This window comes from Papio anubis, chromosome 1 (assembly GCF_008728515.1).
Source record: "Papio anubis isolate 15944 chromosome 1, Panubis1.0, whole genome shotgun sequence".
NCBI lineage: Eukaryota > Metazoa > Chordata > Mammalia > Primates > Cercopithecidae > Papio > Papio anubis.
The window spans coordinates 17,632,644-17,646,104 of NC_044976.1; the positions used below are offsets into that span (position 1 = coordinate 17,632,644).

Below are 13,461 nucleotides of genomic sequence, written 5' to 3' on the forward strand. Positions count from 1 at the left end.
GTTTACACCACAGTACTCCAGCTTGAGTGACAGAATAAGAACCTGACTCAAGAAAAAAAAGTGTTTACTTACATATAATAGGTAATACATTCATATAGGTCAGAATTCAAAAAGGTACAGAGCACAAGCTGGGAAAGGCCTCCCAGTGAGGGCCTGCAGGCTAGCTGCCCTCACCTAGGGAGATGGCCTCCAGGTCAGGACCCCTTCAGTGGGGCTCCCTTCACCGGTCTGTCCAGGTGGACACGTGGCCTCCACCAGCCTATGAGAGATGCAGGGATCCCCACCCCACCACCACTGCTCAGTGTGGAGAAGACATAAGCCCGCTCCCCAACTCCCCAAGGGCAGCTTCGTTACAGGGACCTCAGTTTGCCATTAGGAACACTGAGCCACGGAAGCACAGCTTCGTGTAGCTGAGGCTAGAGCTTCCAACCCATTTTGCCTAACGGCTCTCTAAGCATGGCCACCCCTGCAATGAGAAGGCACCTTCACAGGCGGCAGCTTTGCACCGGGCCTGAAAGGCACACCCAGGTGGTCAAGCTTGTTTTGGATGGGAAGCAGCTGTGCTCCCGGAGACTCAGGCAAGTGGTGCCCCTGAGTAACCAGAGGGTAGCCCCACAGGCTCCTGCTCACTCCAGGAAGCATCAAAACATATCTCCTTAGGATAACAGCCACGTGAGCTAGGGTATGGCTCACCTATTCAGAGACAGGACTGAGGGCACCCTTACCTGCGGATAAGAAAACCCAAGCACGGGGAAGCTGCTGGTCCCAGCTGTCCCAGCCAACATGAGGTGGAGAGGAACGAGAATCTCAATTTGAGACTGACCCAGCTCTTCCAAAGACCAAGCCCCACCAGGTCAACAAGGCGAGCTACCCCCATTCCCAGTCAAGCTCAAGGGACAGGGGAGGAAAAAAGAACAGAATCGGGGGAACTATGGGACTGTGAGGACCAAAGCTTTCTCCCCCAAGGGCCCAGTCACGGCAGACCCAAGGTGCCCAGGGTCGCCTGGGAAGGGCTGCAGGGCTGGGCTCTCCTGCTGCCTCACCACAGCCCACAGCAGATCCAACAGGTGACCTTTCCACTCTGGGCCTCGGGGACTCCTGGAGTATGGGCAGGGGCTCAGTGCCTACCACCCAGCAGAGCCTGGTGAGAAACGGGCCCCTCGCCTGCCAGGGCCACACACAAGGGGGACTCTTCCAGTTCCAGCCCCTCTCCTCTTTAAGCAGTCCCTTGGCGCTGAGGGCCTTATTTTTTTGTTGTTTTGTTTTTGAGATGGAGTCTCACTCTGTTGCCCAGGCTGGAGTGCAGTGGCGCGATCTCGGCTCACTGCAACCTCCGCCTGCCAGGTTTAAGCGATTCTCCTGCCTCAGCCTCACGAGTAGCTGGGATTATAAGTGTGCACCACCATGCCCAGCTAGTTTTTATATTTTTAATAGAGATGGGGTTTCACCATGTTGGCCAGGCTGGTCTCAGGTGATCCGTCCGCCTTGGCCTCCCAAACTGCTGGGATTACAGGCATGAATCACCTTGCCTGGCCAAGAGCCATATTCTTTAAGTGCAAGCACAGCCTGCTTTCTTCCTGTGAAGGTTGTAAGTTGTAAGATGCACCAGTAATTATAACATCACTAAGTGTACACATTAAGTTTAAGAAGTAATTTCCCAATTTTGGCAACATTAAAACGTGAGTGATAGCTGGGCACAGTGGCTCATACCTGTAATCCCAGCACTTTGGGAGGCTGAGGTGGACGGATCACCTGAGGTCAGGAGTTCAAGACCAACCTGGCCAACATAGTGAAACCCCGTTTCTACTAAAAATACAAAAATTAGCCGGGCATGGTGGCGCATGCCTGTAATCTCAGCTACTTGGGAGGCTGAAGCAGAATTGCTTGAACCCGGGAGGCGTAGGTTGCAGCAAGCTGAGATTGTGCCACAGCACTTCAGTTTGGGTGACAGAGAAAGACTCTGTCTCAAAATACAAAACAAAACAAAACAAATAAAAAAAAAAAAAAGTGAGCAAGTCACGCACCACAGAGTTGAGATAATGGTACATGCAGCACATCTGGTGGAGTAACACAGATGTTTCCGACTTAAGATTTGTTTGACTTTGCGATGGTATTCAGTAGAAGCTGTAGTCTGAATTTTGATCTTTTCCTGGGCTAGCAATGCACGGTCCAAACCTCCCTCATGACGCAGGGAGACAGCAGCTCCCGCAGCTCCCCACCAGCCCCGTGATCACAAAGGTGAGTGATGACACTCTACAGCCACTGCGCACCAGGTGCTTTCACCAAACTGTAGGCATGTTCTGAGCACGTTTAGGGTCAGCCAGCTGAAGCCATGATGCTTGGCAGGTTAGGGGGATTAAAAGCATTTTCTACTTCCAATGGGTTTTCCAGCATGTAACCCCTTCGAAGGTGCAGCAGCATCTGTACCTGCTCATATGAGGCACACGACTCGAGGCGGGCGTTGTGGTTGGTTACCTCGGGTTTAATGTAACTGAGGCTGGCCAAGAGGGCCAACATTAGGAAATCATTTTTGACCAACAAATGATTTATTCTACTTAGAAATGAGTCTTCCACATGCCATTAACAACAAAGAGTTTTTTCAGGAAATGGTAAGTCCCCTCCATCTCTTTCTTTTCTCAGACAGGTGCCCTGACCATCCGGAGATAAATAATAAACAAAAGCAGGCCTCCTGGGCTCGCTTGCAGCCATTCATACTCCAGACCCCAAAGCTTTGCCCTCTGGAAGCTCGCAGCCTGGAAGGGGCCACGACAGTTTCCTAAAGAAAGGGTCAGGAAGGGGCAGAACAAAGACGACAAATGGAAAGGAGAAATGAAAATCACTATATTTGGGTCAACCACAGTCACACACAAGGCTCCTGTTGTCCACATGTAACCTTAAGCTTCCCTGAAGGGGATGAACCAGGCCCTTGGAGCCTAATTAAATTAACCGTTTCCTGGCCAGGCGCACAACCCATCACCTGTGTGCAGAGAAGCCAGGGTCTCTCGAAGCTGCCTGGCTGCTTTTAATTAAGGACTCATCCCTGAGAGATGAAGCACAATATACACAACCACCTTCGAGTCCCCAGAATGGAAGTGATCTTGGACTCAATGCTGAGAACTGCCTGCCGTCCCCCAGCCGGCAGGAGAAGCTGCCGCCTACAGCCAGGCGGTGGCCTCGGGCTAAGGAGCACAGGGAGGCTCCCCCGCACCCCTGCCCTCCACCCAACGTCCTGCACGTCTATCCAGACCACCTTCCTTCCCCGCACTCCACCTAAGTCATCCTTCAGGGTCTGATTTGGCCACGCCTGCCTCTTCCACTGCAACCTCCCAAAGCTGCGTCGGCAGAGACCCTAGGCTCCTGCATCCTGTGCAGGATGCGGTGTTGAGCCTCACAGGTTTGTGATGTGCATGTCTCTCCCCAGGGCAGGGATGAGCTGTCTGGACTGCCTTGTGCCTGGCTTGATGCTGGCAGGACTTCTGAAGCGCTGGTGGGATGGTGGAAAACGAGGGCCGCTCAGGTCAGGTTCTGATCTTTTGAAGCCCAAGCCTGCCTTGGTGGGAAGCAAGTTCTCAGCACTTCAGCGCCTCCCTTAGAGGAGGGACTACGGGGTCTTTGGTGGGTAGGAGAGAGACCGACCCTTGACATGGATGGCATTTCATCCTCATGACTGCCAGCCCTGAGTTGGACGAAGGTGTGCACCCACGGGGCGTGGGCTGCCGCCTGCTGTAGGGCTGCCGCCAGCTGTGGCACTGATGCTGCCCCTTGTACCCTACACAGCCTCCTCCTAAAGCCAGACCTACAGCCTTCCCAGCATGAAGGCAAGCACGGGGTAGCTGCTGTTCTCTTCTGGGACGGTCCTCAGTCCTTGGTCTGGCTTTCTTAGTCCACATTTTTATTAGGATTATTGGCCAGATGCAGTGGCTCATGCCTGCAATCCCAGCACTTTGGGAGGCCGAGGCAGGCGGATCACTTGAGGCCAGGAGTTCAAGACCAGCCTGACCAACATGGTGAAACCCCCATCCCTACTAAAAATACAACTCCCCCCCCCAAAAAAAATTAGCCAGGCATTGTGGCGAGCACCTGTAATTCCAGCTACTTAGGAGGCTTAAGGGAGGAGACCGCTTGAACCTGGGAGGTGGAGGGTACAGTGAGCCGAGATGGCGCCACTGCACTCCAACCTGGGCAACAGAGAGAGAGACTCCATCTCAAAAAATAAAAAAAAGTGATTATCACATTGGTTTGTATTCTTCTGTCACCTGAAATCTTTTTGGGAAAAGACCAGGTAAAAATATACAAACATAACTCAAATATAAGATGATTTTTCTCCAAAGACACTGTAATTTCACAGAGGGATTCCATCCTCTGGTTTAAGTGAAAAGATACATAGTGAAACCAATTTTTTGTTCTCGTCAACATTTTAATGAAACAACATTATTCAAGGGCTTGCTGTAGGTCATAATTCCCAAGAACCTCAGGACGACGTTAAGTGAGGACTCACTGAACTATCAAAGTTATGAAAGGAATAACAGCAAAGATGTTTAAGTCTTACCACGTAAGAGGCATGTAACACACATCCTCATTTTATCATCACAGCAACCCTGTAGGAGGCAGGGGTGTTATTATCCCACATTATTGTTTACAGGTGAAAAAAAGAGGCACAGGTAGGTTAAGCAACTTGGCTACAGTCACACAGCAGGTAATTCAATGAAAGCCATGCAATCCCACCCTAAGGTCATGGGGACTCTAGAATGATGCCTGGTGAGAAACCTAGCGGGCAAAATACTTCAGCTGAAAGAGTCACCAGCTGGATGGTGGCAGAGAGAAGTACTTGGCAAGATGGGGTTTTCACACAATGAGGTCAATGTGAATGGAACCTCTCATACAAACCTCCTAGGGTAGAGCATCAAGGCCTAATTGCAGGGAGGGTAACGGGAAATCCATCCATTTCGTCATCACTGGATAAAGGGTTAGGCCTCGCCTCAGGCTTTAAAAACCACATGTGTGCCAAATGTCCACGTCTGAACTTAAGAGTTTAGGGTGAAAACTATGAATGGACTACCATGGAAGTTACAAAATAAGAATGCAGCGGGGAAAACCTGAGGGCGTGCCAACCGAATGCGGGAGGAGCCAGACGGAGCAGCGCAGGAAGGGCTGTTCTTTGCCACTGATCTGGGGGGCTCATGATCGCCCAGGAGGACAGACCAACGGCGTCGGGGTCTGTGGTTGACAGTTACCTGCACGTCGACACTGATGGGGATGCCAGGGAAATCTCACATACTCTGTTGGGCAGAAACGAGATACCCGAGGCAGAACGTGACAGTAAGGAGTCACATGGCCAGGCCACCATGGGCAACGGCAGCGCAGGGGATACTTTGGAATCTGAAAGCCCATGAAACACCCTCGAGTCCAAGAGGATCTGCTCCAAGATGAGGAACTCCGTGACCTCCAGGGCCCATACATGGAAGTGAGCCACGGTCATCCTGCCGCACCTGCTCAGTCCCCCAACGAGCCAGGCGAGGTGCTGAGTCCTGTACTCCTCACCCCATGGGTCCTGACAGCCCCCTGGGAGGCGAATGACCTTTGAAGCCACAGCAGAGGCTGACCAGCTCAGAGCACGGAGCCACTGAGTCAGAGGGCGGAGGTCTGGCTCCCTCCAAGATTCTCCAAAAACCCTCACGACCACAAGCTTCTAAACCTCAACGACCTACCAAGATTCCAGTAATACTTCTGCTTCTCTTCAAGCGGGAGTGTTTGTGCCATGTTTGTGTGTCTGAGTCGGGGGGCGGGTGCTGAGGTAGACTCAACAAGTCGGTGGCTTCCCTGTTTTCAACACAAAAGTCACCCAGGCTGTCTGGCCACAATGTTTCACGCTGGATTCCTTCCACTGGATGGATGTCTCATCAGGTTTTGCTGTAATTTCACTGAGTCACCCACAGAAATGACCAAGCAGGGGAGACGGGAGGGGACATCTCCAGGGGGCCACATCTGAGCTGAGTTACAGGAAGTGAGGCGGGTGCGGCAGTTAGGGCAGGTCGCAAAGCAGCCCAAGGATGAAGGTGCAGAAGGAGGGTCTGTCGGTCAAAGGCGGGCAGCGTGGGATGCCGAATGCTGATGGCTGCACAACTTTTATTTTTTTTATTTTTTTATTTTTGTCATCACCCAGACTGGAGTGCAATGGAGCGATCTCGGCTCACTGCAGCCTCCACCTACTCCCAGGTTCAAGCAATTCTCCTGCCTCAGCATCCTGAGTAGCTGGGACTACAGGTGCTCGCCACCATGCCTGGCTAATATTTTCTTTTTTAGTAAAGACGGGAGTTTCACTATGTTGGTCAGGCTGGTCTTGAACTCCTGGCCTCAAGTGATCCGCCTGCCTCGGCCTCCCAAAGTGCTGGGATTACAGGCATGAGCCACTACACCCAGCCAGCTGCACAACTCTTGAGTGCACTAAAAACCACTGGACCGTACATTTTAAAAGTGTAAATGTCATGTTATATGAATCATATCTCCAGAAAGCTGTTGTTTAAGAAGAAAAGGTGAATCAAGAGAGGATATTTTAGGCAGAGAGAACCACAGGGATCCAAGACATCACAGGTAGACATGCAGGGAACCAACGGTTTCAGAATACGAGTACGTCATGTGACCCAGGGTTAGGCTGGTAAAAAGCGAGCCTGGGTGTCAGGAACCATGGGCAGTGTTGTCTTTCTCCGCACTCTCCGTTGTAGTTGTTTGACTCTTCACTCTTACCACCCAGAGCTTCTCCTACATCAAAATAAACCAAGGGAATGCAGGGACTCGCCACTGGCCTGGAAGTCAGAGCTGGTTCTGCCACGAAACGGTGCTACATTGGGCATGGGCCGCGGCTACCTGGTCTCTGCAATGGATGGTTCTTTGAGACAGGAGCGCCTTGAGGGCTGTGAGTACAGAGGGAGGAGCTCAGGGTGACAAGCGTGGGAGAGGAAGTCTGGGCCCATCACTTTCTACCTGGTTTATTCAAGTTCTAAGATCTTGCTTGAAAAAAGGGTTGTACCAATTTTCAAAATGTTTGAAAACCATTAGATGAGATAATCAGTAAGGTTTATTTTAGTATCAACATCCTACAAAGTTTCATAGTTCAAGACTTGAGAGTTAATCAAAAGTTTGTGTCATCCTTCCTAAAACAAACCTTTACTGAGCAAGGTACTCTGAGGCTCCAACCAACTGTGGCCTGCCCGGCTCTTCTGCTCACAGCCTTAGGACACAGGCGCAAGCAGCTAAGTGAATTATTCACAACAAGGGGAAGAAGGAAAAGGCTTGCACCCCATAAGCTTCTGACCCTGAATGCCATGTTCAAATTTAAAACTCTCAGGGAATTTCTATATTTGTATACAGAATCCAAATTCCCTCCTCTTTTCTCTTCCAGGAGAGATTCCGAGTCCACCCCTTGCCTGCCTCAGACCCCAACACCATCCTGCTTACTAAAGGGAGCCCAGTTTTCCCTGCTACCCATGGCACAGAGCTTCATCAATTTCATTGTGCCCTTCATGAATCTGGCACGTGGTCACTGGCAGTTACAGGGGTGGTGATGGAGAGAAGAAACCCCAGGCTCCAACTACAAAGCCCTGCGGGACACACAGGCTCCTCTGGGCTTCCGGGCCCACATTCCTGGCCTATTTCAAACATCAGGGAAACAGACTGAGCATGCCATGCCCTCCTCAAGTATTTTTAACCTGCTTCCAAAACCAGACATGTTCTAAGGGGGGCGACCCAGGAATTCCTCATCCAGGGCCAGTGCCTGCCAACCGCGAGATGTTGGCTTTCTAACAGCTCTGGGGAGGGAGTGTTGTCTGCCTTTTCTGGCAGATGGGGAAGTGGGATCTCTCTCCAATTCACTTTTACATCTCACATTTCTCATCAACCAGAGGGCAGGATCTAACTTAAAGAGATAGTCTTCAGACCCTCCTCAATGGAAGCTCTCCAAACACTGTTCTCTGGCTTCCAACAACAACAGGAGCCCATAAGGTTCCCCAAATGAAGGAGCTGGATAGATCGTGTAGGAAAAAAATCCTATGAGGACAAGGCCAAGGAAGGGGCCTATAGGCACTTCACTTGAATTATGCCTCCCAGCTCTAGGTGACAAGAACCATCTTTTTCACTGCTGGAGAGCTCAGCTTCCTACCACCTTGCCCTGATCCTGACCTGGTTCAGATTCCTCGCTTACGTACTTCTCTCACCTTGTAGCACTGCTGCACGTTAAACAGGAGGGAAAAGTTCTTTTGTTCATTTTCCTTAGAATGGAACCAAAATGATACTCCAGTAACTCCATCTAAAAGCTCAAGTGGCAGCTAACAGCACGGACACCAGGGGCATCCCTTGCCAGCTTCCAATGCCATGGTGAGAGACACTTATCATGGTTTTATCATGAGTTTTATCAGAGAGCATTTTCACAAGCAATTCCTAAGAGACTTAAATTTCCTACACATAGGCAGAATAAAAACCAAAAAGGAAAAAAAAAAAAAAAAAAAACCTTCCCCCAAACAAAAGTGAGGGCTTTGGAGGAGACTTGCTGAGTGGGCAAACATTTTGGAAAGATGGAATTTTAAACACAAACACAAAAGGGCAGAGATTTGCAGCAGAAGAGCTATGCACACAGCCGGGAGGCCTTTAATTAGGGAAAGCTTTGCAAAGCCCACGGAGCATCGGCATCGGCAAATCTCCCCTTGGTCTCCGGAATGGAAAGAATGTGGAAACCAATGGGTGATCAAGGAGTTCGAATTTTGCCTGACACTCTTGCTGGGAATGAAGAATGCGGTCCTGTCTTTTGCCACCTTTTCAGCAGCCTCAGGTGAGCCTTTTAAAAAGGTGAAAGAGGAAGGAACACCTAGCCTGGGAGAAGCCAGGCTGGATCCTCTCCTTCCTAGAGTGCTTCCTGCAGATGGCACATAGGAAAGTTCTTCTGGTATTTGAAGGCATTAACAGAATTCAGGGGAGGACTAAACAACCCCCTTAGAGCTACGTGCTCTATTGTTTGCATTTTTACAAGTCCAGGCATTTTTACAGGTATTTCCAATGAGACTGAAATGGCGTGCACATAGGCAGACGACCTACAATAACATACGAAAGTGAGGTTAGCCCCCTGCTCCGCCCAGAGGGGACATCTGCCTATTTGGCTTCCAGGTTGTAGCAGCAGTCGTTTTCCCTAAACAGCTGATACCCTTTCAATTCTTTGCTTTCTGTATCATGAAGTACACTGGAGTCTGGAGCACAAACGCTTTAAACTAGTAATTTAACTCTACTTTTGAGGATACCCTATGTCCCCAGCAGTTAAGAGAAGGGCTGCCAAATCTTAACTCATGAGGGCGACAGGATCAGGAACAAAGGCCCAAACTCTCCACCATTCTCCTCTGCCAAAATCTACGAGTTCAGGAAAATGGCAAGCCAGGAGTTTACTTCAGGTTCCCTCAAGAGCAGCAGCTGTTCCCACCAGGGCTGTAAAGGAGTCAGCAGGAACTGAGAGACCTGAATGGTCTGATTCAGAAAGTCCCAGCTCCCTGTGAGGTCAATAAAGAACTCTGTCTCAACAGAGGCAACAAGGCCACTGACTCCCAGGAAAAGACTGATGTGGGCTTTTCTAGAGGCAGGCAGGCTCTTGGATCAACAGGCTTACAAGGGCACATTTCTCAGTTATGATCTTAAAATTGCAGGGAACCTGCTGATCTCTGTCCCTTACCCATCCAGAAAGTCTGAGTGGGAGCTAGCAGCTGATCCTCAGCAAAACCAGAGTGTGCGCCCATCACCTGCTTTTTGGTAAGGGACCCATGTGGCCTGAATCAAAACTCAAAGCTCACCAGACACCAATTCACAGGCTCTATCTAACAGGGCAGAAACCCACCTGCTCCTGCTCAGTCCCTGACCAGTTAGTTCCTTCCCACCACCCACCAGCTGTGTCTCGGGCTCTGCCCACTCTAAGCTTTCCCTGGGACTCGTCTGCCAAGGGTGGGCCATGGTGTCCTTCGTGGTGCTCCACAGCGCCCATGTTCCTCATATCAGAAGCCTTGCATTCTGGCCAGGAGTGGTGGCTCACCTCTGCAACCCCAGCACTTTGGGAGGCCGAGGCGGGTGGATCACCTGAGGTCAGGAGTTTGAGACCACCCTGGCCAACACAGTGAAGCCCCATCTCTACTAAAAATACAAAAAAATTAGCCGGGCGTGGTGGCAGGCGTCTGTAATCCCAGCTACTTGGGAGGCTGAGGCAGGAAAATCACTTGAACCCGGGAGGCAGAGGCTGCAGTGAGCCAAGACTGCGCCATCACACTCCAGCCTGAGCAACAAGAGCTAAACTCCATCTTCAAAATAAAAAAGAAGCCTTGCGTTCTATCCATCCTGAGTATCTGTCTCCCACCATGGCTATGAGCTCTTTAAAGACACAACTATTCTCTTGTCACTCTGACCCTGGTGCTTCAGCTTAGGCAGGGCCTTGCATTCATAGAGGCTCAAGTAGGCGTGCACTCACTGAATGTCCACTTCAGGCTTGACAGTGGGGATACAAAGGTGAACAAAAGACAAGATCCCTGCCCTCCCAGAGCCAAAAGCTCCTAGGATCGAGCAACTCCCAAGAGACAGGAGAAGCAAGGGGCATGCCTGGGGGCAGGGTGGGGGCGTGAGGGAAGTGAGGTCCCAGCGGAGGTGTGAAGATGAGCAGTTAGTGGGAGCAGAGTTGGTGTGGACATGTGTCCCAGTCAAGGAAACAGCATGTACAAAGATGCAATAAGACAGGGCACAGGCCCGGGAGTGTGCAAGACGAGGAAGCAGGAGGAAGGGACAGGGCCAGATCAAGAGCTCTTCCACCCAGATGTGTTCTCCGGGCTTGATCCCGACAACGTGGAGTCATAAAGGGACATTATCCGAAGTGCATTTTGGCAAGACTACTCCGTATGCAGAGCAGGCTGGCGTAGGCGTGGACGACAAGCAGGAAGGCCTGTCTACAGGCTGTTATGATACTCCAGTAATGCAGGGAGGAGCAGTAGCAATAAACATTCATTGAACTGCTCTAAAATGAGGATTGGGACATACCTTTACATAACAGGCTGGATAAGGTGGATGGCACTCTATAAAACAGTGAACCTTCTTGGGCAGGAACTACATCTCCACTGGCCTCCAGCAGCCTAAGCTGCACCCAGTGCCCCTCCTGCCTGCCTCCCTCCTGGACTCCAGCTGCAGTTCCTCCCTGTCACATGCCCTGCTTAATGCCTGCACTGTCAAGACTTAAGAAGTGAAGTACAAGAGGTAACAGCAGTAGGCCGGGCATGGTGGCATCACTTGAGGTTGGGAGTTTGAGACTAGCCTGGCCAACACGGTGAAATCTCATCTCTACTAAATGTACACAAATTAGCTGGCTGTAGTGGTACGCATCTGTAGTCCCAGCTACTCGGGAGGTGGAAGCAGGACAATCGCTTGAACTGGGGAGGCTGAAGTTGCAGTGAGCCGCAGATCTGGCCACAACTGCGGCCTCCCAGCCTGGGAGACAGGAGTGAGACCCATCTGCAACATCTCTCATCTCTCATCTATCTTATCTCTACTTCATTCTATTTCTATCCCATCTATCTATCTATCTATCTATCTATCTATCTATCTATCTATCTATCTATCTATCTATCTACGGCTGGGCGCAGTGGCTCATGCCTGTAATCCCAGCACTTTGGGAGGACGAGGCAGGCAGATCACTTGAGGTCAGGGGTTTTGAGACCAACCTGGCCAAAATGGTAAAACCCCATCTCCACTAAAAATATAAAAATTAGCCAGGCACAGTGGTACAGGTCAGTAGTTCCAGCTACTCCAGATGCTGAGGCTGGAGAATCACTTAATCTTGGGAGGCGGAGGCTGCAGTGAGCCGAGATCACGCCACTGCACTCCAGCCTGGGTGACAGAGCGAAACTACGTCTCAAAAAAAAAAAAAAAAAAAAAAAGAGGTAATGGGAGAAATGCTTGCTTGTCATTGCAAGATCTGAGCTCACCTCACAGTCTCTCTCCCACCTGGAAGAAGGCACGACCTTTCAGAGCCTGATCAAGCAGCATCCACCCACCTACCTGGCCAAACAGAGAAACACAGGCTGCTTTTGACAAGGGGCACGCACTCTCCTCCTTAAAAGGACAGCTCAGTGATCACGGCAAAGCAATGGATTCCAGCCACTCCTGTCACCACCTTCATGAGATAATGAACCGAAAATCCCGCTATCCCCAAATTCTGAGAGGAGTCCACATTAGACATTCTAGGCTGTGTGATCTGAGACCAAGAGATGAGAGGGGACAGGGATGCCTCGTGGAGCTGAGCTGTGACTAAGGAGATTTCAGCCCCTGGGCACTCAAGGGCTGGTGGTCCCGGCATGTGGCAGTATATGGACAGTCTTTTTTTTTTTTTTTTCTTTTCCCGAGACGGAGTCTTGCTCAGTTGCCCAGACAGAGTGAGACTCCATCTCAAAAAAAAAAAAAAAGAAAAAAAAATACATATATACATATATATATATATATGAAATAAAATATGACTGGGCGTGGTGGCTCATGCCTGTAATCCCAGCACTTTGGGAGGCCGAGGCAGGCAGATCACTTGAGGTCAGGAGTTTTGAGACCAGCCTGGCCAAAATGGTAAAACCCCATCTCCACTAAAAATATAAAAATTAGCCAGGCACAGTGGTACAGGCCAGCAGTTCCAGCTACTACTGGAAGGTGAAGATTCCACCACCTTCCTTGGATGATCTGCACCAAGCATTTTCCCCACACGACTTCCTTTAATAATCACAACTGCCCTCTTTGAGAATGAGGCAAATCCAGAATTCTTTCCATTACAAAGATGAGGAAACTGAGGCCTGGAGTCTAGGTAGCTTACTCAGGTCACCTAGATATTCAGGGTGCATGCACCCAGCCCCAGCTGATTCATGACTCCGTGACCTTAAAAACTCTGTCCAGGCCGGGCGCGGTGGCTCACACCTGTAATCCCAGCACTTTGGGAGGCCGAGGCGGGCGGATCACAAAGTCAGGAGATCAAGACCATCCTGGCTGACATGGTGAAACCCCGCCATCTCTGCTAAAAATACAAAAAAAATCAGCCGGGTATGATGGCAGGTGCCTGTAGTCCCAGCTACTCAGGAGGCTGACGCAGAAGAATGGCATGAACCCAGGAGGCGGAGCTTGCAGTGAACGGAGATCATGCCACTGCACTCCAGCCTGGGCAACTGAGCAAGACTCTGTCTAAGGAAAAAAAAAAAAAAAAAAAAAGACTCTGTCCATATACTGCCATCTGCCAGGATCACCAGCCCTTGAGTGCCAGGGGCTGAGGTCTCCTGAGTCACAGCTCAGCTTCACGAGGCATCCCTGTCCCCTCTCATCTCTCGGTCTCAGATCACATAGCCTAGAATGTCTAATGTGGACTCCCCTCAGAATTTGGGGATAGCAGGGTTTTTGGTTCATTATCTCATATTTATTTGGCAT

At 50.4% G+C, this 13,461-nt stretch overlaps 1 protein-coding gene across 8 annotated transcripts in view; it reads right to left on the reverse strand.

Moving 5' to 3' along the window:
• CAPZB (capping actin protein of muscle Z-line subunit beta) overlaps positions 1–13,461 on the reverse strand; it is a 145,869-nt gene that overhangs the window by 54,938 nt on the left and 77,470 nt on the right. The gene's annotated exons all lie outside the window — the stretch shown is intronic.